Below are 27,140 nucleotides of genomic sequence, written 5' to 3' on the forward strand. Positions count from 1 at the left end.
TCATGCAGCTGGGCGGTATTCTCCCAGTATCGGGTCGACCAACCGTCTGGCAATTTTCATCCCCGGCGCTAAACAACAAGGGAGAGGAATGAACAAAGTTCTCCATCTGTCCTTTGTCTTGCGCAGTGAGCTGATGTCTCGTGCTTTGGCAGTTCGACGTCTGCGCGTGCATATCACCTGCCCGTGTACGCCTCATTCCGGTAGATGGGCCAACAGATGTTCGCCTCCGCGTGTAAAGGCGGTCGTATATACGTTCGCTTCTTACTTTTATGCGTTCGTCGTGGCTGTCTGCTGGGTTAGCTCAGTGTCTGGCACAGCAGGCTGTATCGCACGACTACTTTGCCGTGCTTGACTTACGGCTGTCTGTCGAAGCCATGCGCGAAAAATTCGTCTCATTTGTGGCTCCGCTATGGAACAATACGCTTAGCTGCGCGCAACCATTCTACTAACAACTGCTATGTAGTTTAGTTTGCGGCCCCTAGGTGCCGTTACCAGCCGTTCTCTTTCGATATCTCATGCACACAAGTGACGCCACTCTGAACTTTAACAAGGGACGAAGGACTGGGCGGCGTAAGGTAAGTGTCTTCAATTACATGTATTCTATAAGCAACGATGACGAGGCGACCAATCACGGGAATAAATGTAGTTAGTGAGTTTATTACGCCCCATTGCTAAGTTTGTACAGTTTGTCTGCGCCTCCCTCTCCCCCCCCCCTTCCCCCAAAGCAGCCCAAGGGACCATATACTAATCTACATCTTATGCACATGTCTACTTTTAACACTAGAGTTTGTGGCTCGGAAGTCGCTGCTGTAAAACTGCGTTTCCACGGATGTTGATCGATGGGTAGACCCTAGTGCACGTCCGGCAGGAGGGGAGAGGTGCATGTGTGAAAGGAGGTTGTGGTGAGGGGGTGAAGGACAGACTACGAGCAACCAATTTCTTTGGACGTTACCGAGGTCCCGAAAGCGCGTCACACAAAGTTTTGTGTGTGTATAAGAGCTGCCCTATACGCGTTATCGCTTTATCAATAATTGCGTTGCCCTCCACTACGGCACTGCTTTGTATTGTTTATTAGCTGCATTGACCTTTTAAACAAACATGCAATAACCACATAAGACTTTTGAGACCTTGTAGCATGTTGACACCTACGAACCGTGCCACCGGTGCTAGTCGTGGTGAACGTTGTTTGACTGTAGACACTTCGTCTTCGTACGCCCACTGTTGTGGCAGCAATGTTTCATAGCGTTTCCTTCTCTGAGAGCCTTAGGCGGCTTCAAAAAGCCAACGCGGAGAAACGTGCCGACGTTTGTACAGATATGCAAACAAACTAACAAACTTCAAAATCACATAAAGCACTTTAACATCCCTTCCTAAAGAAAGTTGGGATAAGCACGAAAGCTTTCTGACGTCAAAAGCCCGTCAAAACTGCGTCAAAATTTTCACTAAAAGTTCGTCAAAGGTTCGCTAAAAGTGCGTCCGATGGATCGTCTAACTTCAAAGACCGAAATCGGAAACGAACAACGAACCCACACGAAGATTTCTCGCGCACTCAGTAAACGAATCTATGAACGATCTAGATGCACACCGATACGAGGTTTATAAGATAAAGGTACACTATTGTACTCCCTCTTCATGATCGATGCTTGTATTGTCTTATCTAGAAGCGTTCCTTTTTGCGATTTTCAAGTAACCGTTTTGACACAATGGAAGCCCGGTTTCACGCACACGTCGTGTGTCCAGAGATTTTATCAGAGCTATTCGGTCGACCACGCGGTATATGGGGAAATGCACTAGTTTTTTTACAGGGCGCCGTCAGTCCCAATAAGAAAGCTTTCGCTTTAAAAAAGTCTGCAGCTCTCAATGGGCGCGCCACCCACCAGTCCATCAGTGAATATAGGGAGCAGAAGACTGGAGGGGTTGTTGGGGGAAAGTGAATTGTCAGTGGTGTTCTGTTTTTTTACCATAGCCACAGACTGTTCTACAGACGAGCACGGCTTGCAGTCTTGCATCTAGAAAATCAGTGGCGTCTATAAATCTCCACCAGCGCCGGCTGGCGGCGAGGACCGCAGCGGCCAGTGAAGCCCACGGCTACCTTGACTAGGAGGCCCTTCACCTGACTGGCGCCCCAAACATCAGCGCTTGCTTTGAATGAAAGTTTATTCTCTTTCTCTCTCTCTCTCTCTCTCTCTCTCTCTCTCTCTCTCTCTCTCTCTCTCTCTCTCTCTCTCTCTCTCTTAAAGACCTCGAATGCGTTAATTTCCCAGTCTAGGGATGACGGCAATATCATTTCGCGAGAAGGCATGAAGGAGGAGTAGGCAGGTGCGGCGTTGGCGCGAAGTTCTTTGAGGAAGAATGTACGTACAGTCTTAAGACAGGATACCCGAGAATATATTTAAGCTCGTAATATTTTGAACTCGTAATGTTCTCCTTTGTGTCATCATGTCCAGGGACTCAGTGTGCTGATGTATAAACCGTGGAGGGAAGAGTGGATGCCAAGGTAATTTCGAATGGGGGTATGAAAATGCCTGGCCAAGCCTACATTGTCACAAAACAAGCGGCACACTTTCTGCAAACCGTTCAGATGAACGACATGCCGAATTGGGTGTGGAAGACGAGTATCCCGCTAGGGTCTCAGCGTCAGCAGGTGTGATTTGATTGATTGAGTGTGGGGTTTAACACGCCGACGCAACGCAGGCGATGAGGCGCGCCGTAGTGGAGGGCTCCGGATTAATTTGGACCAGCTGGGGATCTTTATCGTGCGCCGAAATCTCGTACACACGGGCGTTTTTGCTTTTCGCCTCCATCAGAAAAGCGGCCGCCGCGGCCGGGAATCGAACCCGCGACCTCGTGCTCAGCAGCGCAACGTCTTAGCCACTGAGCCACCGCGGTGGGTGTCAGCAGGTGTGATAATGTTGGCATGCCTGTTAAAGTGCTAGTAGTTCTGCCCCACTAGGCTTCTATTGTAAACATCACCGGTACCTGTGTAAATAATATGTGGTGCTGTGTGCAAAGATGTCTGGCCATCTACTTGAGCTCAGCGTTGTGTGCGGTGACAGAGTGAGAGAGTCGCTTATTTAATTCCATGAGTATTCAACGGCTGTTTGGTTCTACTAACGCTTTTAACAAATCATTTCTTCCTACGGCTATTGAAGAGTGGAATGGATTGACTGATGCTATTGTCAGCGAACAAGTTGCTTTTAAATTTAGAGATTTATTACTAGCCACCCTTGACTCTTAATCGCTGTTCTTCTTTTTTCGTTGTTTGTTTCCTGCCACCGGTATATTTTGGACTGCGAATTGACTGTTAATAATTCGTTCTACATGCTCTGTGTTCTTTTTGTTATTTGTTCCTACCTGTATGTATTGCTAATTCAAAAACTGTATACATGAACTGTATTTTCATTGACATTTGTACTTTGATTGTTCCCCCCCCCCTTATGTAATGCCCCGAGAGAGGCCTTTAAGGGTAAAATAAATGATGATGATGATTATGATGATGATGATGATGATGATGATGATGATGATGATGATGATGATAAGCTTTCTTGAAGCAAAGGTGGCATGAAAAACCATAGACTATGGGGCCTTCTTTTTGGTAGCTCAGGTCCCGCCACGCCCAGATGTGAGCCAGGAGGTGAACTGGTCCGATAGGGTAGCCGCTGTGGCTATGTCAGGCTGGCTGAAGCGGGCGCACTGTGTGGCTTCACAGTGTACAGGGAGGTGTGGGGCTGTCTCAGCGCAATTCCAGAGGAGCATACCAGGGCCGTTGGGTCAATTCACTCGCAGTGAATGAACAGATGGGGGGCTCAGCGGAGAGGGAAATTACTGTGCACGTCTTTGCTGGCTTAAGTAGCGAGCAGGAATGCGCACTGTCGCCGTGCCTGCTTCTTGCTTATATTGGTGTGTGGAGCGGTCATCTCTGACCATACTGAGGGGCATTGCGGGCAAGCCAGCAACATGTCCGTCTGAATTCATCATGGGTTCATCATCATCATCAGCAGCAGCAGCCTATCTACGCCCACTGCAGGGCAAAGCCCTCTCCCATGGCTCTCCAATTATCCCGGTCCTGTGCTACCTGCGACCAATTTATCCCCGAAAAATTCTTGATCTTATCAGCCACCTTTCTGCCACCCCCTGCCACACTTGCCTTCTCTAGGGATCCACTCTGTTACCCTTAATGACCAACACAATGCAGATACGTAATAACAGCGGCAGGTTTCCCGCGCTTGGCCCTTGCTTCCGCGTCGCAGCGATTGCTGAAACGACGGAAGCAAGCACAAACGCAGCGGCAACGCTCTCAGATAGGCGAATTAAAATCGCTGTTACTCCCTATCTGCATTCTACTTCGCACCGCATGAAAAAGATTTCCAGCCAGTATAGCGTTAATGTCGTCTTTCGTTCAGGCAAGAAGCTGGGGAGTGTGTGTGCCGGAACTGATAGAAAGTTGCAGGAAGGAAGAGCAGCTAGTGGTGGTGAAAAGTGCACCATAAAGCACAAAAAACGTTTCACCAACTGCATTTCTAGAGTCGTGTACTCTATTCCGCTGCTTCCCTGCGGTGGCAAGTAAATGGGCCAGACGGGACGATGCCTAAACGTCCGCTTAAGAGAACATGCCACCTCACTGAAGGGCGTGCCAGCCTCGCACTTGTCCCACCACTGCAAAGAGTGTGGCTGCGCTTCGCTGTTTAATCGGACAGTAGTGGTGATGAGAAGCAAAAGCCAGCGCACGCAGGAAATATCCGAAGCTTATAAGCTTATACAGAGCGGAGACACGTGCGTGAGCCATCCTTCAATTTCACTTACAAATGATGAGGTCGTCTTCCTAGATAAGTGGGGTGTTTAAGTGGTTGCATGACACATGTTTTTTGAGACGTTTGTTGTTTTTTAATCCCACCTTTTTGCTTTATAACACATGTTTTTTTTTTTTAAATAAAACTTCAGCTGATAGACAGCGCTTCTGTCGTCCTTACTCTTCTTGTCCGATTTTTCCTCTGCGCTGACCATCATGAACGCACCTCAACTCGCCCAATTTGCTACCTCACGGGAATGCCCGTGATTGCTCCTCGGTAGCGTTGTAGCATGCTGCGGACTTGTAGCAGCAGTACTCCAAATGGTAAGCTACGGTCAGTGTACGATGAAAATAATTTGTGACCGGACACTGTAACGTAGGACAACATTCGCTTAAGGACTCAACACTGACACTAAGGCAACTCACGGCCTTCATTTGTCCGCGAAACGATCCGCCCCGCAAATGGGGCAACGGGCATTGACGTCACAGGTGGCCGTAACATTGAGAGCAAGATATGCGATGCGTATCTTTGCAAACCCCCCACAAGGTTGTTTGTTTGCGCCATTTTTTTTTGTGGCATCACTTCTTTGAAGCTGTTTTGAGCTCCCGTTGCCAAAGCATTGCTGCCTGGACGAAGAGCACAAACACAAAGTACATTGAGCCGAGACCTTTCCAGGATTCAAACTACTTCAACTGGTGGCATGGCTCGTACATGTCAACACTGTCCAGCGCAAGGAAACATTCACCAAACAAAGTGCAAAAACAAGTACATAAAAGAACAAACAGCGTTCTCTCTTTTAGAACTCTTGCCGGATCGGTATTTAAAAAAAATAAAGAAAGAAATTGTCCCAGCTTGCACCAGTGGTGCAAGGATGCTGAAACAGCAGACCCGGCGGCCCCACTCCCTTCATCGGAGACCCGGCTGTTGCACCTGACATGGATTTCCGAACTTGCCGCTGAAAGTTTTCCATGACTGGCAGGCTCGGATCGTTTCTTCCTCAGCCTTTCACATCTCCCACAAAGTGGACCGCGTTAGCACGCGCTAGAACCAGCGGTTCTACACGAACGGTTGTATAACTTCGGAAAAACAGGAGGTGGAGGGCAAATTTGTTTAGTGCTATCGCTTTCAGGGAAACTGACTTCGAAAAATTCACGCGGGAATTTATCGGCGCGTTGCCTCACAGGGATGACGAAACAAGAGAATGGCTTGAACGACCCTTCTTGGTCGAGGAAGTTAAGTGTTCCATCGAAAACCTAAATCCGGGCAAGTCGCCGGGTCCTGACGGGCTGAAATCTTTGATATCCCCTGTTCTTGCCGACATGTACAATCAAGCTTACAAAATTGAAGCGCTTTCACCATATTATTGTGCCTCTCATACAATATTAATTCCGAAAACAGACGACAATGAAAACTTACGGGAGGTTAAGGCATACTGACCAGTCTCGCTAACAAACGTTGAATGCAATTTTTTGTGAAGGTTCTAGGGAGCAGGTTAAAGGGGCACTGACACAAAAATTTTGCATCTTGTTTTTTTTGTTGCGATAAGTAGCTAATGACATACTTATAACCTGTTGAAACCTCATTTGCTTCAGCGTGCGACGTTTGTTTAATTAGAGGCATTTTCAATGCGGCCAGTCGCAGTTTCGGTTTCAGCGAGTGCCGCGAAACGATGGATTTTGTGGATTTTGTGTGAACGAAGCTGACCACGTGACCGTCGGAGGGATATCACAGAGCAGAGCCGCCGTAGCACTGTCGAATCCGCATCGACGGCAGTTTCTGCGAATGCCCCCACGTACCGATCTCGTGAGGCGCTTAATTAAAAAGCGACCGTGGATGTGACGCAGGCGCTGCGAGTGCAAATGCTACCGCGGCTAAAGAACGACGCGCGACGCTCGAGACGGTGGGTGGCAAGACGCGCGCTGGGAGCAGCCGGCCGGTCTGCCTACAGGTCCGCCTACAGATGTGTTCGGCTTAGCACTGCGGCGGATATTCGAGTGCCGCTTTCGTAAGCTGTGCCGGTGACAATTTTTAATGCAACCCGCCATCGCATCATTAACTCCTTTCTCATGTAAGCCACCATGGTCGGTACTTGGGGACAATTTCGTGCAGCGGTAACAAGCTATCACTCGAACTACCTGCGCCGGCCTGGGCCACTTCGCGGCCGTGGCCGCCGTCTGCACAGCGACCGTGTGGCTAGCTCAGTGGGCTTTTCGTGCCTCCGGCGCGTTTTCGCATCCAATGGTAATGAACAGTAATAGAAACAGAGTGCCTGGAATCGCTGTAGAACTTTGGTCGCGGCCAGCTGCCGGATGAGCTGACGAAATCACGGCGCCTCCGCCGCCAACGATCGAGTCGTTCGTTCTCGAGAGCAGAAGCTCCGCCCTCCGGCCCTCCGATTGGAGCGGCGAGCCGGGCGAGCCGGCGAAAAACGCCGGCAGTGCGGAAGCGGCAAACACAAACTCGTGACGTGTTTGGATGTTGTTTATTTACACAATATCCTCGGGATGTCGATTGCGCGTGGTCCTCGGCTGGCTGCTCGGTTGCGTTTCGCACACTTTAAAATTGATTTTAAATATGTTCTAGGCTGTATTCGCCGCTGATATTTTGCAGATGATGTAAGTGTGTTCCCACCAATCTATCTCCGAAGTTATCTCGCCTTCAAAATTTTGTGTCAGTGCCCCTTTAAATAGAAATCTAGCAAATTGTCTGTCCACATCAGACGTGTAGCATCAGGGGTCGTAATATATTTTCGAATATCTACAAGGCGAGGTGCTTGCTCGAATATTGCGATGCAATGCACACGGGCATGGCGATTCTCCAGCTCGACCTGGAGAAAGCCTTTAACTGAGTCTCTCATAAGATCCTGTTTTATACTTTAGAGAACATCCACATTGGTTCTGTCATTGGACGGGGAGTGGCGCTGCGTACCGGAACCGCACTACACGGTTGATAGTGAATAAGAAATTGGAAGCGGTCATCGAGGGTTCGGAGTGCCAGCGCTGCCCCCTCGGCCCTTTATGCTTTGTGTATACATTTGAGCTCTGTGCCTGAGTATAATTCATAATAGTAAAATTAGCGGCTTTAAAATGCAGGAGACAGAGGTCAAACTACTCGCCTATACGCCTCGAGCGCGGCCTGTAGGGGCGCCACTGAAATCCCCCTACCGGCCCGTTTCGAAAGCAGGCGCGGGAGTCCCCGGCCCGCTCCCCCCTGTCGCCGTTGCTTTTGGGGCTCGTTCAAGACAGCGATTTACCGTTTGTCCGTGTTCGAAATACCGAATAACGTGGGGCAGGCACTCTGTTTGCAAGCGTGGCATGTTCACGAGAGTATAAACGTTTATGACGCGATCTTAGTGAGATCTAAATGAGCGCCGGGCGTGTGTCACAGTCCGGCGTCCCGAAGCCAACATTTGCATGCAGCTGATTGCAATTCCGCTGCCCTGAAATTTAGGGGCAGTGTCTCCGTAAGCAGTGTTTCCTCCGATGGTCATGTTGCGGCCATACACACGATGATGTAAATCGACTTTGTGCACTTACAAAATCTAGCGGAGCACTCATACCTGACAGCACGCAAGTTACGCCTGCCAATATCACATATCAGATATTGATCAGTACCATGAACAAGCCAATGCGGCATAAATTTCACAAACATTGTACCAAAGAAGTACGACGGATAATGCAAAATTACTCTCCAGAGTCAGCACACGACGGCAAATTTAATGCTGGGTCGTCTTGTCCCGAGGTGAGCGCTCCCAAAGATTCATCTGTTACATTTATCATCCACGAGAAGCGCGAAGATGGGCTTATAGAGTAATCCGCGTCCGTGACCAAACTCTTCTTCGAAACATCGTCGTAAGAGTCATGACACAGGGAGACTGCAGAATCTAGCATAAACCGAAATCAGAGGCCCTTATCAGATACGACACTCTTCCAACGAGCCCGTGTATACGAGATTTTGGCGCACGTTAAGGCTCTCCAGGTGGTCAAAATTAATCCGGAGCCCTCCACTACGGCGTGCCTCATCGTGCGTCGGCGCGTTAAACCCTGCAATCAATCAATCAACTCTTCCAACGACACCTCGTATCGCTTGTGAACTGCCTATCCTGTATTCTTCAAAAAATGAGTCCGCCGAGTGATCAGCCGTTTTTCAAGGCGAAAAACAAACGAAAAGTGAACACGCATCTTGTGTGTGTGATTACTAAAACGTTCATACGTTGATCCCGCTCCGCATTTGTAAACAACGATAGTTGAGCGTCCTCCTCCTCATCCCCCCCCCCCATGTCTAGCGAAATATCAGTGCATTTCGCATCTAGTTGGTCTGGTGAATACTACCTTGCTCTAACAAACGTCTTTAGCATTTCAGAAGCTGCACTCGTTTCTTTTTTTTTCATTCCCGTACGACTATTCTATTTATTCCTTACTTGCAGACCATTCATTTTCCCGTGGTTTCATTAACATATACCTTGGTTCTTACTATAAGGCATGAGTGGGCACATATCTGACAATGCACAGCCTTTGAGTCTACTTAACATTTTCGCGTGGCTTATATTCCCATAAAAGGCACAAGTTTTTGTCAGCTATTGGGTTATCACGTCCCCGAAACATATTTTTCTACGGCGTACATATTCGAAGCAAAGCCGCATTTGTTGTCTGCGCTGCAAAACGAACTAACCACTTACAGTGCCAATATCAGGCCTAAACGAGGCGACAATAAATAGAATTCACTTGTGCTGACGTGTTCGAAGGTGACAGCGGTGATATGCTGCTGCCATCGCCGACGCCCGCAAGAGCGGCCAAGAAGCGCGCAGAACCGCCTCCCCGGGTAGCTCTTGTTGGCGTTAGAGCGCTCTACCAAGACGCAGCTGTTTTATTTAGGTGCCCTAAATGTGCAGTTAGCTTACAGACGTCACCATAACAAGTTGTTTAGAGCGCGGAAAGGCAAAGAGAAGCGAAAGAGAACCAAAACACTGCATGACCACCTATCAGCCACGCAGCGCTAATCCCGCAAACGCCGCGGAGAAGCGGCGGCAGGCGGCGCAGCGATCGCGAATCTCGAGGCGTATATATGCTGGTGACATTGCCGTTGTTTGTTCGAACAGAGAAAGTGTGATGTTCGCCGTGGAAACAGTGAAGCATTTTGGTGAGGTCCCGGGGAGTCCAGTGAATTGGAGCAAACGCCTGTGGTTTTGGCACGGTGAATGGCTGTGAACTCCAGCGGCCCCAGTAAGGTACTTGGGAAACCCACTGGAATATTGTCGCGACAGGGCAGGACCAAGCACTGAGGGAGAAACGCGGAAGAAGTCGACTGTCAGTGTTCGCTGGAGCCCCTACCTGTAATCTTTTCCTTGTGGCAAAGCTTTGGTTTGTGATGCAAGTACTGCATTGTTCACGTTTGAATGTCGAAAACGCTGCATCGCGTTTTTTTTTTTTTTTTTTTTGGGGGGGGGGGGGGTTCACTTGGGGGACAGAGAGAGATAACTTTATTAAAAGAAGGGAGATGAGCAGTAGGACGAATTTGTTTCGGTGAATCCCTCACGGTGTTTTGGGGCTGATTCACCTGTTTGTACGGAAGCTCCTAAACCGACTTTTGGTTTTGCGTGTACAGGGCCCTTTTCTTTAGACCGTTACTTGGTTGACGGAGTGTTTAGGCGTATAGTGCTGTATGGACTGCCCAGTACGGAGCAAAGGCTGGAGTATTTGCCGGAACATACACCCAATGAAACTCCCCATCCGGCTTGTTTTCATTTACTGTGCAGGACAAGAGGTGTTAAAACGAGTTAAGCGAATGGAAGTGTCGCCTGGAGCAGAGTCTTTCTTCTTTAAATTGCACACTGGTACACTTTCAGTCGCAACCTGGATGAAGGAAAGGGGGCTCTCAGTGTCATGGGGAAGCGACTGTTCCATCTGTAAGCAACCCGAAATTGAAGAGCGTGTCTTCTTCATTGCTGGGCCGCAGTGTTCCTTGGGAATGTCCTCCAAAGGACACATCAGAAAAATTTTCATCTCAGCCCACACAGCATACGTTTTTTGCGCATTGATAGAGAAGACGGTGTGCCGTTTGACAGTGTCGTGTTGTTGGGAATGCACAGTATTGGACGCCCGCGCATGGCTTGGCTTCATTGTGATGTAGACGCGCGACCAACGCGACAGCTTTTTCAGGAAATTGTTTCACGGTAGTCTCAAAATTTTTCTTCGAAATCCTCCCACCTCCAAGGCAGAGCTGATTTGGACTCCTGCCCATGCGGGGCTGGAAGGAAATGAAGACGCTATGCTACCCTTGCAGCTCGAGAGCTAACCGTCCGAGCTGGGTCAAGTCGCACCCCTTCCCATGGCGCCCAGTCAACCCGCGACAGCCTTCTGACTTTCCAGGAAATTAGCTGCCACTACCGCCTCTCTCGCCGGCGCTACCCTCCACCCCACTGGTCACTGTCTAGCTCAGAGGAACGATACTGGTGCTTCCTCCAAACCATTACCCTCCCTTGTCGCGCCAGACTACAGGCAACTCCGGAGCCCCCTAAACAGTCTCTCATATCATTTGGCAATGTCCTCACAACTCATTCCCTCTCATCTCTTCTGAGGTGCACTGGGAGGCGCCGTTAGGCAGCTCGGACCCTTAAAGGAGCCATCAAGACAAAACACAAGCTTTGTTCATTCAAAAGATTGACTCGTTATTATTATACCGACACCACTTTTACCGCAAACTTCGCTAAGATAAGCTGTATAATTAGGAAAAACGGGAAAGGGCATGCGACCCACTCGCTCATTTCCCGCAACAGAGCCTATGATGTCATACCAGCCACCTCTGCGATTGGCGGGGGCCGGAAAAAGCAAACGCAAATTATTCAGAGCTTATAAGCTTGCCGAACAGGCTATCTGCGCTTAAATTTAGGCCACATTCTTTTTAAAGCAGTAAGAATGGTGGGACCAACAGTGGAAGTTACGAAAGCACACGTAAACATAGAAGTACCGATGCGTACTGCTGTTGGTACTGCGCGCACTAGGCTTGATTTAGCTGCACAGGACTGCGGGCTTTGGGGTAGTTTTAGACGACACTGGCCGATTGATGCAAGCAACGGTGTCTTACGTGACCATATTTGTCGAGCGAGCACTCTGTTTCATGAAACGATTATTTTCTCCCTTAACAAAAACAAGCCAGGTTCAAATACGGTAAAAAACAAACCAGAGGCAGAAAACGGCTTGCCACGGTATGGTGGCGGCATCTAGGTTCACTAACGGTAAACAAGGCTTTCCAATCGGCTGCAGAGTGGTCGGTTCCTGTGTTGTCATTGCAGACCACGAAAACAGGAGTTAGCGGGAAAATCAAAATTTTAACGTAAATTGATTAATTTTTCAGTGAATAAAAACAAGCCATGAAGACAAAATAAAACTTTGTTTTATTCGATAGATTTCGTGTTATATAGTGTCCCCTGCGCTTGCCGGATGCAAACGATGTTTTGTTCACTGAGAAATTAATCAATTTACGTTAAAATTTTGATTTCCCCGCTAAATCGTGTGTTTTCGTGGTCTGGAATGACATCACAGGAACCGACCGCTCCGCAGCCGATTGGAAAGCCTTGTTTACCATTAGTGAACCTTGATGGCGCCACCATACCGTGGCAAGCCATTTTCTGCCTTTGGTTTGTTTTTGACCGTATTTAAACCTGGCTTGTTTTTGTTCAGGGTGAAAAAAATCGTTTCGTGAAACAGAGTGCTCGCTCGACAAATATGGTCGCATAAGACACCATTGCTGGCGTCAATCGGCCAGGGTCGCCTTGGACAACCCCAAAGCCCCGCAGTCCTGTGCAGCTAAATCAAGCCTAGTGCGCGCAGTACCAACAGCAGTACGCATCGGTACTTCTATGTTTACGTGTGCTTTCGCAACTTCCATTGTTCGTGCCACCATTCTTACAGCGTTAAAAAGAATGTGCCCTAAATTTAAGCGCAAATAGCTCGTTCGGCAAGCTTATAAGCTCTGCCTAATTTGCGTTTGATTTTGCCCGCGTTCGCCAATCGCAGAGCTGGCTGGTATGACGTCATACGTTCTGTTGTGGAAAATGAGCTAGTGGGCCGCATGGCCATTCCCCTTTTTTCTAATAATGTAACTTATTTGAGCGTAGTTTAAGTAAAAGTGGTGTCAGTATGATTTTAACGAGGCAATCTTTCGACTGAATCAAACTTGTGCTTTCTCTTCATGTCTATCTATCTATCTATCTATCTATCTATCTATCTATCTATCTATCTATCTATCTATCTATCTATCTATCTATCTCCTTCTCTCTCTCTCTCGGTCTCTCTCCCGAATTCTCTCAAACATCCCTAATGGTTCGTTGTTACTGAACAATGTCCACAAGCACGAGGTGCGTCTCCAAACTCAGTGGTTTGTAAAAGTTTAGCCTATACAAACTTCTCTTTCAAGTATTCTGTAAAGCATTGGTCGGGTGACTGGATCGAGGAGCAGACGGACAGACAGACCGAAATTTTCGTGTTTTAAATAGCACAAAAATGTCTATCGCTTTTTTTTTAATAACTGTGTGTTCATGCATTTAAAAGAGTGCCTTTGCGCTGTCGCGCGCTGCGCCAGACACTGCCAAAACAAAATATGAGGACAAAAACAATGACTCGCGCTCTCGGCTCCAGCTGTGCCAACTGCGTTCGGGGGTTTAAACTGCCCGGAACCGGTTCCCCTCTCGACTCTCTTTGCGCGGATCAAAAGAACAACGTGGGCAAATGTAGCTGACGGCGCCACAGCCGTTGACAGCGCTAGCGGCAGGGCGCCGGATTTTCCGGTCACTTGAACCCGACAACGCAGCCAGGAACTACGGCGCATGGTTTTGGTGGTTTACGTCACACAACTGAATTGCCTGTTTTCCTCTTGACGGTGCATCCTCGCTTACGCGGGCCGCCTGTATGCAAGTCGGCTGAATGGGAAAAATTAGAAAAATAATGCAAGATTTCGGTGCAGCTTTAATACAACCGAGGCCAAACGACCCCTCGCCGCGTCCTAATACACAACGAATTAATTATTTCCCCCCATCTGTCCAACAACGACATGGGAGTTCGTTACATTCTTTTTTCTCTAGCAGTTAGCAGGCAGTAGCCTTAAATGTTTGCTTGTTGGAGATATTTGACTGCGCCGCCTCAAGTTAGTTAGTTAGCAAGCAGAGTTGTGTTTAATTAAAGCCGTTGACCTTAATTGGTCAAGGCAGACTCATCATTGCTTGCAGCACGCTTTAAGAGATACACTATTTGTCAGAAGGTGATCACCGAGCTGGCGATTTCAGGCGTATTTTCAACAACCAACAACAACAAATATTGGCACCATTGTTGGCGTCTTGTCAGCAGGTTTGTTTTCCGAGGTTATTTTTCTTTTGCTTTAAGCCTTCTAAATTATCTCGCTCCCTCGCGACTAATCACTAGTATGGTTTAAAAAAAAATACGTTTGAATAATGGCTTGAACCCACTTTAGAACAGACGCAGCCGCGGTGGCAGAGATCGTTCGAAGACTGTCTCCGGAGCGGGAAAGCGACCGGTGTGATCACGCACTCGTCAAACTTTAAGACGGACAATCTCGGGCCATCTCCACTAATGTGAAACATGGGGAAAGGCGAAGCATGCAGTGTATAAGCGTATTCTCGGCGCCTTGCCATTTTTGCCAACGGAGATGAAACCGTTGGGGCCACAGGTATACAGCTTTGCTGTAAAAGTATCACGTCTTTGAAGCACGAAGCGTTCTAGCGCGAAGCGTAAGCGAGTGTCCCGGTGTTTTTGTACTGTGATTACATGAGACGACGGTTACGACGTCGACATGAGACGCCAGCAGCCAGAATCCGTGAGGGGCTTCGCCCCTAAAACATGCAAGGTTGCTGGTACAAGGCTTCTCGATTTGCACTTGCCGATTTTTAATACTTCTCTAGTTGGGACAGCCCACAATCGGTCTTCATCCTAGTACTGAAAGCGCTGAGGCAACCAGTTGTACAGGCACCCGGAAAATATGTTCTGTGCAGCGCGGATCTTTGACGGCGAGACCGTTTGGTGCATGCAAGAACTCTGCTTTTCCTGTCACTGCAGAACGAACTAGCTTCGCTGTACAAAATCTCCGGGCACGAAGCTGTAACGTCAGCCAAGTATGCAAATGGGCCGTATAGCGGCACGTAGTACAGGGACGTTAGGTGCAGCGAATGCAAAACGCTTACGTATGCGCAAATATAGTGTATTTGCGTATCAAACCTGCGCGGTAGAAGATTCGGCGCATCTGCTTTGAAGTATGCCACTAGCTTACTAGCTTTATAACTTCCGCACCTTTACTGTGTACCTTGCTACTATATGACATCATTGTAGCCCTGTGCAAGGGTGAAACGAAGCTGTCGCGATGTGATGGCTGTGCACTGTGGTTCACACGTTGATTATATATGAACACCAGATGATTATATATCAACACCAGTATATATGAACACCATAGCCGCAAGAAGTCACAGCACAGCGTTAGTATTCCGGTTTACGAACGAACCAATTATTTGTGAGGTCTAACGCGCCGAAGCTACAACTGGGCTATGACGCGTGTGTGGAGGGCTCCGGATTAATGTTCATCATCTGGGGATCTTTAACGTGCGCCCTAGAGCCACTAAATAAGCTAGTGCGCCCGAATCTCGACACACGCCGGGCGTTTTCGCTTTCTGCCTCCATCTGAAAAGCAGCCATCGGGGCCGGGATTGAGAGCGCGTCCTGGGGCTCAGCAGCACAATACGTTAGCCGCTGAGCCACCGCGGCAAGATTTCGCTCATCTATAACAAAACACGCAATGTTTTATGTATGGCTCACGTCACCTCACAGACAGGATATAGTTGGAGAAGAACAAACCACGTGTAAGAGGAGCGATTTCAGGTTCGCGATGTGTAGTGACGCCGCGTGGCCCGTTGAACGTGGCTTCAGGAATATCAAAGGGAGGGTACAAACGCCAGGGGAGCACAATTACTTCCCAGCCATCCGAGAAAAGTTGACTCGCAGGTACCAACTAACTCACCGCAGTGAGGTTTCGGCAAAACGATAGTTAGGCATCGGTGTAGCATGTAATCCGGGAAGAAAAAAGCTGGGGGCCATTCCTTTTTCAAGAGCATTGGATATGATAGATGATCGGTTCATTCGTACATGCACAAGCGTGCGTTTGCGGAGAGTTTCAACGGTGACGTTAACACTTTTGACGCAAAAGAAAGAAAAAGAAAACATAAAAGTGACGAAGCGCACAAAAATGGCTCAAACAATAATGGCTCAAAAGCGCACAATAATGGAAAGAAAGAAAGAAAGTGGAGAAAAAATGCCCGCCAGGTGGGATCCGAACCCACGACCTCCCACAACTTCTGGAGTTCGTGGGTTCGGATCCCACCTGGCGGGCATTTTTTCTCCACTTTCTTTCTTTCTTTCCAAATTCTTTATCTGTTCCTATGATTCTAAAATATGATTCTAAATGATTCTAAAATAACCCGTGAAGAAGAAAGGTTCTCCTTTCGCAACTGTTGGGAACAATAAAACCCTTGTTCAGTGTTTTCCAAGTGTCTGCACCCAAGTTTTGACCTATTGCTACGGTAGTCCGGAACTTCTTACCTGCTATATATATATATATATATATATATATATATATATATATAATGACCAAACATGGGCTCGAAAGCCGGAGCTTCAGCATGAGATTTAGGTGCAATATACTCGATACAGGACCAATTACAAAAAAATCATGCTTACCGCAATGTTTTTTTTAATTATTTTCTCTTTGCATCGGTTATTTATCGCTTTACATTGTAGACATAAGTTTCTTCCGATCCACTGCAGCACGTCACCGCGATACTGTTCACAAGACCATATTTGGAGCTTTATAGCTGCAAACCAACAAAAATAGTGCAACATGTTTCTGATGTAGGTGATGCGAAGTAACTTTGGCAGTAATTTGTGAAAGTTTAAAAACACTTGAGGATGGCCTTTTTATAACTGGTTTTCAAAATATACCAAAATGCGTCACCAAGCCGCAGTAGAGCGATTTTTTTTTAATTTAACCGTCTTGACCACATAAATTAAAATGGGCACGAAGATTGAACAAGAATAGTAGAACAACACTGAAAATTTTGAATCTCCTAGCTTTTTGTATGCACAATAAAAAGGCCCCACACCTGGGCAATTTTCAAAAAGAATTTCCGATTCGGGAGTTACTATTTTAAAAAAATTCGCTTTGCACTCCAAACACGAATACGTTAAATCATTTCACAGTGTGCGAAGTCTACATAAAAATAACTAGGAGAGGTAGTTGCAGGATGTTTTGTGTTACAAGGGTGGAAATTTCAAATTTTTCTCAAGCCGCTCAACGCGCCAGTTACCCCAGCCCACTTTGGGAATGTTTTTTTTTTTTTTCGAGGAAGGAAAAATTTTTGTTCCACAAAATAACTTCAGATATGTTTTCCGCTGTGCACAAGGAGCTATATATATGATTTCTGTAAAAACAAAAAAAGATGTCGACTGCACGCGCCTGTCCCATCTCTCGTAAAAATTACTCCCTGTAATAAACTTTTGTTCCTCTAAAAAACCTGCCTCCTCCTACGTGACATGACTTGGCATTGGTTAACATGTTGATCAATGTTGATCAATGTTAACCAACGCGGGCAGATCTACTCATTTGTTCATTTGGTGCCCGGGCATGCTCCACCCTTCCACCCGAGGTTTCGTATACGAGGTTTCATGGGCCCGAGCTTTCGCTAGCGTGATCCAACCCTCCTATGTCCATTGTGGACGGAGAGAGCAGCGGGTTCTACGGGTATCACCTAACATAGGTAAACCCTCGTTACCACTAAACGGCTTTGTTCAAATGGTCTCTTTATTCGACGTTTTTTTACGGATTAACTGCAGTGCAGGGGGACAAATCATCACGACATTTTAAGGGATACAAAAGTGCGAAAGCAAGTCGGTCTGTGCCGGTTGATTATGATAAAACGACGGAACCCAGCCTCGAAGACGCGCACACGGAGGGAGCGGGGCAACACACACGCTGGGACTAGCAACTTGCGAAGGAAAACGAACATTGGGCGTGCGCCGTAGGAAATAAAGTATGACGGGGTGCTTATGACACATTTCAATATCGGCACTCTTCCATATACGCGGCATCTTCGCCTGATAGCGTTAGTGACGGCACCCTCACGCACTCAGTATGACTATGCTTTCGCATTTGATTTGCTCCTATCAGCTCCCCCTCGCACCTTGTGGTTCCCCTACAGCTAATCTCAATTTTATCAAAGAGGGGGTGCAGCCACACTGTGGGCACTGGGGAGGCAAGTTTGCCTCTCCGCCTGACTTCACGTGAAATATGTTTCATGTTTTTAGATGCGACGCTAAGAGGAGCATCTCTTGCCGGCGGCCCTGTCCTGCGTGCGTCCGTCGTCCTCCGCTGCGTCTCTCCTCCGCTCGCCTCCTCTCCTCTCTCCGATAGCGAACACTCTCTCCCAACATCTGCGGTCGCGCTGCGCGCGGCTGCGCACTGTGCGCATGTGCAGTACTCTCTCTCTCTCCGCGGTCTCCTCTCCTTCGGGCGCGCTGCGCATAGAAGCGGAGTGCCGCGCTCCGTCCGGTCTCTCAGTCGACGGTCGTCCACGCTTGCGCTTGCGCTTGCTCTCTTGCCGTACCCGACGATTGCTTGATGCGACGCCAAAGGAACCCCCTTCAGCGTCGCGTCACACCAGGGTTCCCGCGAGGGGAGGTGGGCGTAATTTTTTTTAGAGGAACATTGAGACATCGTCCGGTCTGCCTTATATACACATTATCGCACACCTTATCGTATGCGTTAGATAACATTCATAGTGCACTTCGTGAATTTTGTGGCATGGCGGGTTGTGCACGTGCTCTTTTGTTTCCGCTTTTCAGTTCTGGGGCGAAGGCTTGACGGCTTACAAGGTGTCGAAAACACTACGTGCACCCCATGCCTGGTGGCAAATTTATTAATAATGTGCGAAATCTTGTCAATTTACGGGATTACTTCCGCTTTCTTACGGTGCTCAAAAGCACGTGCATGTACGTTCCCATCCGATTCTTTTTTCATGTTATCTAACTTTGCTTCGGGTGCCGACTTCAAAACAGTATGGGGGAAACCAGCCGCCTTTACACGCTGAACTTGTTGGCCAAAACCTTTTTCCATTCCAATGTGGCAGCTTCTCTAAAGGCATTACTGTGTTTTAGCAATGGCCTTTTTCTCTTGTGAGAAAAAGGGTGTTCAAATAATGAACACCCTTCTTTGTTGGTGTGGAAATGACGAGGAATACGTGTTTAGTATTTAATACAATTCTGTGACTTCTTGAACATAATAGCTACTACCGCACGATTTTAAAAAATGCAAATCCGCATGCTGACTTGTATATGCTGACATTAAAATGCATAATTCTAAAATTAGCGCTAAAATGTCTCATTTTTGTCACAAGGCAACCGACTTTATGGAGGACTTTCCTCTGCTGGCTATGAAAGCAAGAAGAGCAGATGTATTCCTCATTACGTATGTACTCGCTCACCTCATACATCCCCTTGGTGTTTTTTTTTGCTCAATTCGTGGTCTAAGTCGGACTTGTGCGTGTTGAATATGTCATTACGTCATGCTGCGTGCTCAGCCGTTCCACATTGACACGCGTAGCTGCACTGGTCACAGTCTTGTTTTAGGGCGTTAAGCAACCTTACACCCTTGTTTTAGGGTTTTCATAGGAACACCCTTTTTTTCATTCTTACGCACTCTTTTAGCCAAAACATCTTTTAAAAGTGTTCGTCATGGAACAACATTTTCACACCCTTTTCGGTCAAACATGGTGTAAAATGTTTTGTGTGCAGTGTATAGCCCCCCTGGTAGTCGGGGTGATATTTGCTTCATCCAGCATACCTGGGTACATCCCCTGGTTATACAGTCGACTCCCGTTAATACGAAGCCCACGGGGTCCACAAAAAACTTCGAATTAACCAAACTTCCAAATAAAAAATGACCACAATGACAGCATTGTTACTAATCCGCAGCACGTCCCCCCTCTTGATTCCGTTAAGAATCTCGACTTCCATCCCCAAGTCGAGCGGACATGGGTTGCCATGATAATTGTGTCTTATTACTACAATCGGACCCTGAAGCGTCCCCGACACAAACTTTCCACTCGTAGCTATGCGCAAGAACAGCAAAAAAAGGTGCTAACTTTAAAAGAGAGAGATGCATACGCTGGCGCGAGTGTCATCTGGCCTGCCGCTCTATCAATTGACTGTACTCTGCCTCAGTTGCGATGGCTCCGATGTCAATACAGAACACGGCGCTGTTTTTGCGTTTGAGAATTTTGAGTTTTATCAAGAAATGATGGTAACATCTTTGCTTTTTATTCAAAATACCTTGCAATTAGCCGATTAACCGGCTTGTAGCTTCGAATTATCCAACAATTTCTCCCATTGTATTACGTGTAAAATTACCGGCACCAGCACATAACTTGCAATTAAACGAAAATTACAATTAAGCGACTTTAAATTATCGAGAGTCGACTGTATATTGCTGGGACGTTGCGGCAGCACGCGTTCTAATGAAATCGAATGGGATTTAGTTCGGAGCAGCGCATGCTATATTGCAAACATTTACCCTGGTCGAGGGTCATTCTTCTTAGACCTGGCCCTTTCGCTGTTTTAATCTGACAGTAACGTTCAGATTAAACTACCTGTCAGAGGAAGCGGGAGAGCGCCGCGGCTGTGCATAAGAAGCCACGAACGGCTTAGTTTCGTTGCCGCTCTAAGGAGCGAACGATACGCCACTGGCGCTACATACTAAACCTTTCAACTCGCCGACAGCTTTTATCTGTATCTGCGTTCTCCCTTCATGTCACCGTGTGACCCCGCTCACCGGACGGGCTTAGTTGAGCTTACACTGGAGTGCCTGTCACGGCTCAAGGTGGCTGCGTTGTTGTTAAATGACCGCAGGAAACCTAGCTGTCTCTGTGGGTATGGAACGAATATAACAACCCTGCCAAGCTGTCCTAGGCACAAGCCTGATGACGTTGGTTGGTATATATGTCAACTTTAGGATATGTATGAAATTCTTCAACCTCTGTCTATTTGCGGCGCAACATAGCACACGGGAGCAAAGAACTATTAATTACAAATTCCCGTTGGCTCTTTCAGGGTAAAAAAAAAAATAATGAAATCACGACGACCGGTTTGACACAGGACGGTGCGTCAGCTCAGTCTGGTAAACTGTCTGGTCCTTCTTTTTAGGCGATTACCCAACTGTAACTAAAGCTCCAAACCACGATGAAATAATATTTCGCCCCCTGGATTTCGGAACTTCTACCTAAAACGATGCAGTCATATTTCCCCGTGACAAGCTCCGCAGCCGAATGCTTATTATTCCAATTCGGAGATCACTGCAGTGCGAGTCCGATCCGCAGTGCTGACCGGAGCATTGTTTGTGGAGCGTGCGCGCACGTACGCACGCAGACAGCTACACACAAAATTTGAGGATGGTTTCGTTACCGCTAAAGGCATTCCTTCTTTAGAAATCTAAATAAATAAATACACGAAACAGTATTAGCTTTCTAAACTCTCTGCTAAGCAGGCTGCCAGTAACAAATGAAGCGTGTGCAGAAGCGCCTGCAGACTGCGTAGAGCAGTGAAGAAGCTAACGCTTCTACATAAAACCGCAATGTACGCCATGACCTACCACGAGTTTTGCTTGCCACACACAGTTAAGCTTTATGATTCATCCTGTGAATCGGTCCTTCATATTAATATACGTTCTATCAGCAACAAAGAGGATTCTTTTGCTCTCCTTCTCGACCAGTTCTCTTTCAATTTTAGCATAATCATGTTTTCGGAGACCTGGTATCAAAACGATTCCAAAATATTAAATTTGCCGGGTTATAATGCTTTTTACATAAATAGGAATAATAAACGGGGTGGTGGAGTTGCCGCCTATGTTACAGATCGGAAACACTGTGAAATTGTATCAGAATTTACTAGTGTCACCGATGATTATGAAGTGCTCACTGTAATGTGCAAAAAGCAGGCAATTTGCGTTATCTATCGCCCTCCGACTGGGAATGTACTGAAATTTTTCGATTTCTTCGAAGGGCTATCAGATTACATAAGCAAGAACAACTATTACCTTGTTTGTGGCGGAGATTTTAACTTAAATATCCTGGACCAAGATTGGTCTACTCGAGAGTTCAACACTCTGCTTTCTTCCTATGGTTTTGCCAACCTAATTTCAAGTGCAACCAGAGTCACACAATCTACCTCTTCTGCACTTGACCTGCTTATTACCGATATTGAAACTACCGTCCATAGTGCTGGGACAGTAGCATCGGGTTTAAGCGATCATTGTCCAGTTTTTCTCATTTACCACTCCCAATGCGTGGAAAACGATGCTCGATCTGAGCCGTTGATTGTTCAGCGAGTCACCCAAGACAGGCTACTATCATTTAATCAAGACGTCATGAACCATGACTGGTCATTTGTGCTTAATATAAGCAATGTAAACGATGCGTACACGGAGTTTATGCAGGCTTTTGTGCGCATTTATATGCGACATTTTCCGTTCACTGTGGTGAAGCCATCGAAAAAGATACGGAAGCCCTGGGTGACTCAAGAGCACATAAAAATGATAAAAAACAAAAATTTCCTCTATCACTCGTTTTTGCGGACACGCTCGGAAACAACGCTAAAGCAGTTTAAAAGATTTAGAAATAACCTGAACACAGAATTGCGACGTTCCAAAATAAACTATTATCAAAACATCTTTGGGCATATCACTCGACAACGCCCTGATGTTGCTTGGAAGACGATAAATGATGTTCTTGGTCGTAACACCAATAGATCTGGTGTGCAAAAGTTAACCGTAGGCAACCGTGAACTTACAGGCGAAGAACTTGCAGACTACTTCAATACTCACTTTGTTAATGTAAAAGTGGCTGATAATAACCAACCCGATATCAGCACTCAGTTTAGCAATTCTACCGACAGTATTTTTATTCCAAGCACAGATGAAATTGAAATAAACAATACATTTATGCTATTGCGAAACAGTAAGGCACTGGATATTGACAACATTCAAATTGAACCGGTTAAGTATGTTTTGCCTTTCATCGCCTCCCCACTTGCTCATATTTTTAACTTGGCGATTGAGCACGGAATTTTTCCCGACGCCATGAAAAAAGCAAGGGTATCAGTGATTTACAAAGGGGGAGACAAGAACAATCCATCGAACTATAGACCGATTTCTGTTCTACCTGTTTTTTCTAAAGGGTTAGAAAAAATTATATGTTCACGATTAACAAATTTCTTCGACGCAAAAAATGTGCTAACTGAGTCTCAATTTGGCTTCCGAGCGGGAAAATCCACAGAATTGGCTTTATTAACTTTAAAAGAAAACATCATTGGAAACATTGAATAAAATTTATATACAGTAGGTCTTTTTTTAGATTTTAGTAAGGCCTTTGACTTAATAGACCATGACATTCTCATGATAAAGCTTAAACAATTCGGGATTCGCGGGAGCCCTTTAGCCTTGCTAGAGTCTTACCTGCGCGGCCGACAGCAATGTGTTGTTATTAACAACCACAAACCGTCTCTTTTACCTGTTACTCACGGTGTACCTCAGGGTAGCATACTGGGTCCACTGTTATTCAATACCTATATTAATGACATTGTCCTGATTGATCCCGAAGTTAAATTTATGATCTACGCCGACGATACCACTTTTACAGTCTCTGGTTCTAATTTAGATCGGATAATTTTAAAATGCAATGAACTTCTGAATAAGATATCATTGTGGTCCAAAATAAATAAACTCAAAATTAATCCCAATAAAACCAAGGCCATCCTATTCCGTGCTAAAAACAAACAAGTTTCCTCGTCTTACCACCTTAGTTATGAACATCAGCCTGTGGAAATTGTCAGTGACCACAAAATTCTAGGGGTATATTTTTCTTCAAACTTGAATTGGGACACTCACATTGATTCTCTTAGTAAAAAGTTATCTGCAGTGACAGGGGTACTGTCGCGCTGCTGTAGTATTCTTCCGCAGCAAGCAAAGCTTCAAATTTACTATGCTTTATTTTACTCACACATAAATTACTGCAACCTGGTTTGGGCTACCACAACTAAAAGAAATATGAATAGGATTGTCACTATACAAAAAAGAATTATACGACAAATATCAAATCTTAAACGCACCGACACGACAAAAGAGGCATTTCTAGTGAATAATGTACTTCGCGCCGATAAAATGTATGAGTTTCGATTATTACAGATCTTTAATTGCTCCTCACCTCAAATCGTTAATTACCTGTCCTCTCTTGCATCATTACAACATTACTCATCGACTGTTAAAACACGCTGCACCGATATATGGGCTATACCACATTTTCGTACAAATTACAAGTTTCAGTCATTATCTCATAATGTTCCCTTGACACTAAATAGACACCAACATACTTCTGGGTAGAGTAGAAAACAACTTCGAACATACATCCTGCAATCGTAACTGAACCTAGCTTGTTTTTACTTCTGTATTCCTGGCCTATTGTAACTGAACCTAACTGGTTTTTACTTCTGTATTTTCTGTCCTATTGTATGTTTACTGTGTGTTTGGAATCGATTATGCACTGTGTTCTGAATCATGTTTTTTCCTACATATTTCTAGCGTATTATTTTTAATTTTTATTTACAGTGTGCTTGAATCTCCTATTGATAATGTAAACTATTCATTCTGTTCGTGGCCTGTTTCTCTAATCTGTGTTTCCTTCATCTAATTTTGATTATCTTTGATGAAATTTGTAGAACTGATTTGTTAAATTGAAATCGTGTTTTATTTTTGTTTTTTGTTTTTCTGTTAGTTATGATTACATCTGTGTTACGTGGTCCGTCCTCCATGCCTTGTAACGGCTTCCTGCGCCTTTGTCAAGCTGCTCGAGCAGCTTTTAGCCAGGAAGTCGTCCAGATGCTTCTGGGAATAAACTCAACTGAACTGAACTGAAACTTGGGGACAACTTTCTGTGGCAATGGAGACAAAGCTACGGGAGGGGGGGGGGGGCGAAGTGGCCGGCCGAACCACGACATTTCGCTGCGAAGTTGGTAGTTCTACAAACATTATTCAATGGGCATAACCTATGAAATTATTTATTTTTTTAGCCTTGCATTGACAATGCCAATAAATCGTCAGACTATAATCGCCAGTTAGCATTACTTTTTTTTAAATTTTCGGTTTTGTTTGGCAGCGGAAATTACCACTGGTGGCGCAAAGGTTCTCTTCAGAAAAAAAATGGCGTCTTCGTCGGCAGTACTATCTCCATGATCACCTCTATGGTCGAGAGCAGTTACTTTTCCGACCTATAGCTCGCCACTTAATTCGCCGCAAAGGATTTTCAAAAAGCTTCACAACCAAAAGCTGTCAAAACAGACCAAGCAAGTTGTCCGCAACGCGTACGCCCAAGTGAGACTGACGCAACCAGGACTCTCCGTCGTTTCCGCATTTCGTTCGGTTAGCCAGCTTACCGGCGTAAGCGAGCGTACGGCTCAAGAATGAGGTTTTGCGTGGCACCCCGAAGTCCCCAAAGCGCAAAAGGCTTCGATTGTCGACTGGGAAACCGCCTGCAGTTAAGGAAAAGACGAGAGTACAGCGGTACGACAGCTTCACCCTTGCTACTCTCCGACGGAAAGTGCACCAGTACTTCATTCGCAACGAGGCGCCAACTGCAGAAAAGATCCTCAGCGGTGTGAACAGTGACCCCGACATGGGGCTGCCGAAGCTGAGTGTCAGAACCAGTGCCGGATTAGGAATTTTCGGGGCCCGGGGCTACCTACCTCTTTGGGGCCCATTGAGTTAATTGTGAGGGCCCTAATGACGATGATGACGATAATGATGACTGGATTAAGACATTGAACTCTTCGAATACCACATGTTACGCTCAATGATCAGTGAAAAAACTATACATAATTTTAATGGTTTCCGGAAACTCACTTAGTTTCCTTCGTAATATTATTTAAAGGTTGTCACCTGATGTGCACGTCAGTATGGTTTATTAACCAGTCCATTACAAATTCACAATAACTGAAATGCCGCAATTCCACGCATGACTGGCCAAAGAACGGGAGAGCATTTTCTTCTAAAGCAACGCTTTAATCCTTGTTATAGGCGCATAAAATTCAACAAAATACATGTATAGTCGCAGCCTTTTAACATCGAAATAGCCATACGATTCATGTACGTTGACTTCGCGTCTAAATAAACCTTTACATTCAATACATTTAGGAAATGCAGTCACGTCTGACTCAACCACTTATGATAAAATGGGAACAAAGAACGACTTCCTTCACACTGTACATTGGTAAAAAAATGAGACAATCTAGCGATGAGATAAAACACGAATAAGTAAAAAAATTAAAACGTCCTGTTATTGCTTTTCGCAATCGGAAATTCACATATTGGGTCATCAAAAGGAATATCTTTCAGCAGTTCCCTTACAATCGACATGATGACTAAGGATTTCAATTCTTCTTGCAGATAGTACAGCGTAAGCAGTTTGTAATTAAAAACAGTTTTCGGAAAGCAGTGTTTGGTCTCAGAGTTCGTTTCGAAAATAGATAACCTTAGAGCAATAGAAACATTACGATAAACACATTTCTCTTGCTGTAACATTTTGAGACGACCACCCGTGCTTCTGTATTGGGAACTGCAATTCTCCAGGCAGTAAAAAAAATTCGTCGAGATCGCACTGATGCGCTTCCAAAACCAACTACATTGACTGACAAGGTTGTGATAGCTATGAAAGTCTTTGTCAAGCGCTGTACTGTGAAATTTCTGCCAAAAACCTTGTACGCAGATTTTCCAGCCAGTAAGCATGTGCTCAAGTTGTCAATTATTACATTGAATGTACCTTCGGTTTAAAAAGTAAGGAACCTTCAGCGGAAATAAGTCAATTATGCTCACGCCTGAACCCCTTTTTGCGCCGACACATCCGTGCACAGAAACGTCCGTGTAACCAAAAGACTGTACCGAAACGCCCTTAACCGAAAATAGCGTCGGAGGGCTTGGGGCGCCTTTTAGTGGGTTCATTTACACCGTCAAGCTGTGTACAAAGCTTTAAACAGCGAGGCTGTTTAGCAATTCGTTGATTCCAGTGTTTCAATAAACTCAGCATAACAGTGCAAATAAAAGAAATCACCGGCACAGGCAGAATTCGGACCTGTGTCAGGTAGATCAACGGAGTTAGTCGTCGTACCCACTCGGCTATGACCGCGAATTACTTACCCGGGACTGAAACGGCTTGCTCACTCGGTTGTGGCTGTGGGGCGAGGATTACGGCACCTGCTTTGA

At 46.1% G+C, this 27,140-nt stretch overlaps 1 protein-coding gene across 1 annotated transcript in view; it reads left to right on the forward strand.

The window, feature by feature from the left end:
* The first annotated feature begins 335 nt into the window (after positions 1-335).
* LOC144169720 (sodium-coupled monocarboxylate transporter 1-like) overlaps positions 336-27,140 on the forward strand; it is a 96,225-nt gene continuing 69,420 nt past the window's right edge. Inside the window, exon 1 of the mRNA XM_077699035.1 lies at positions 336-575. The gene's annotated coding sequence lies outside the window, so the exon portion shown is untranslated. The remainder of the gene's footprint in view (positions 576-27,140) is intronic.

This window comes from Haemaphysalis longicornis, unplaced genomic scaffold (genome assembly GCF_048455015.1).
Source record: "Haemaphysalis longicornis isolate Haplotype H1 unplaced genomic scaffold, Haemaphysalis longicornis Haplotype H1 scaffold_2, whole genome shotgun sequence".
NCBI classification, from domain to species: Eukaryota; Metazoa; Arthropoda; class Arachnida; order Ixodida; family Ixodidae; genus Haemaphysalis; species Haemaphysalis longicornis.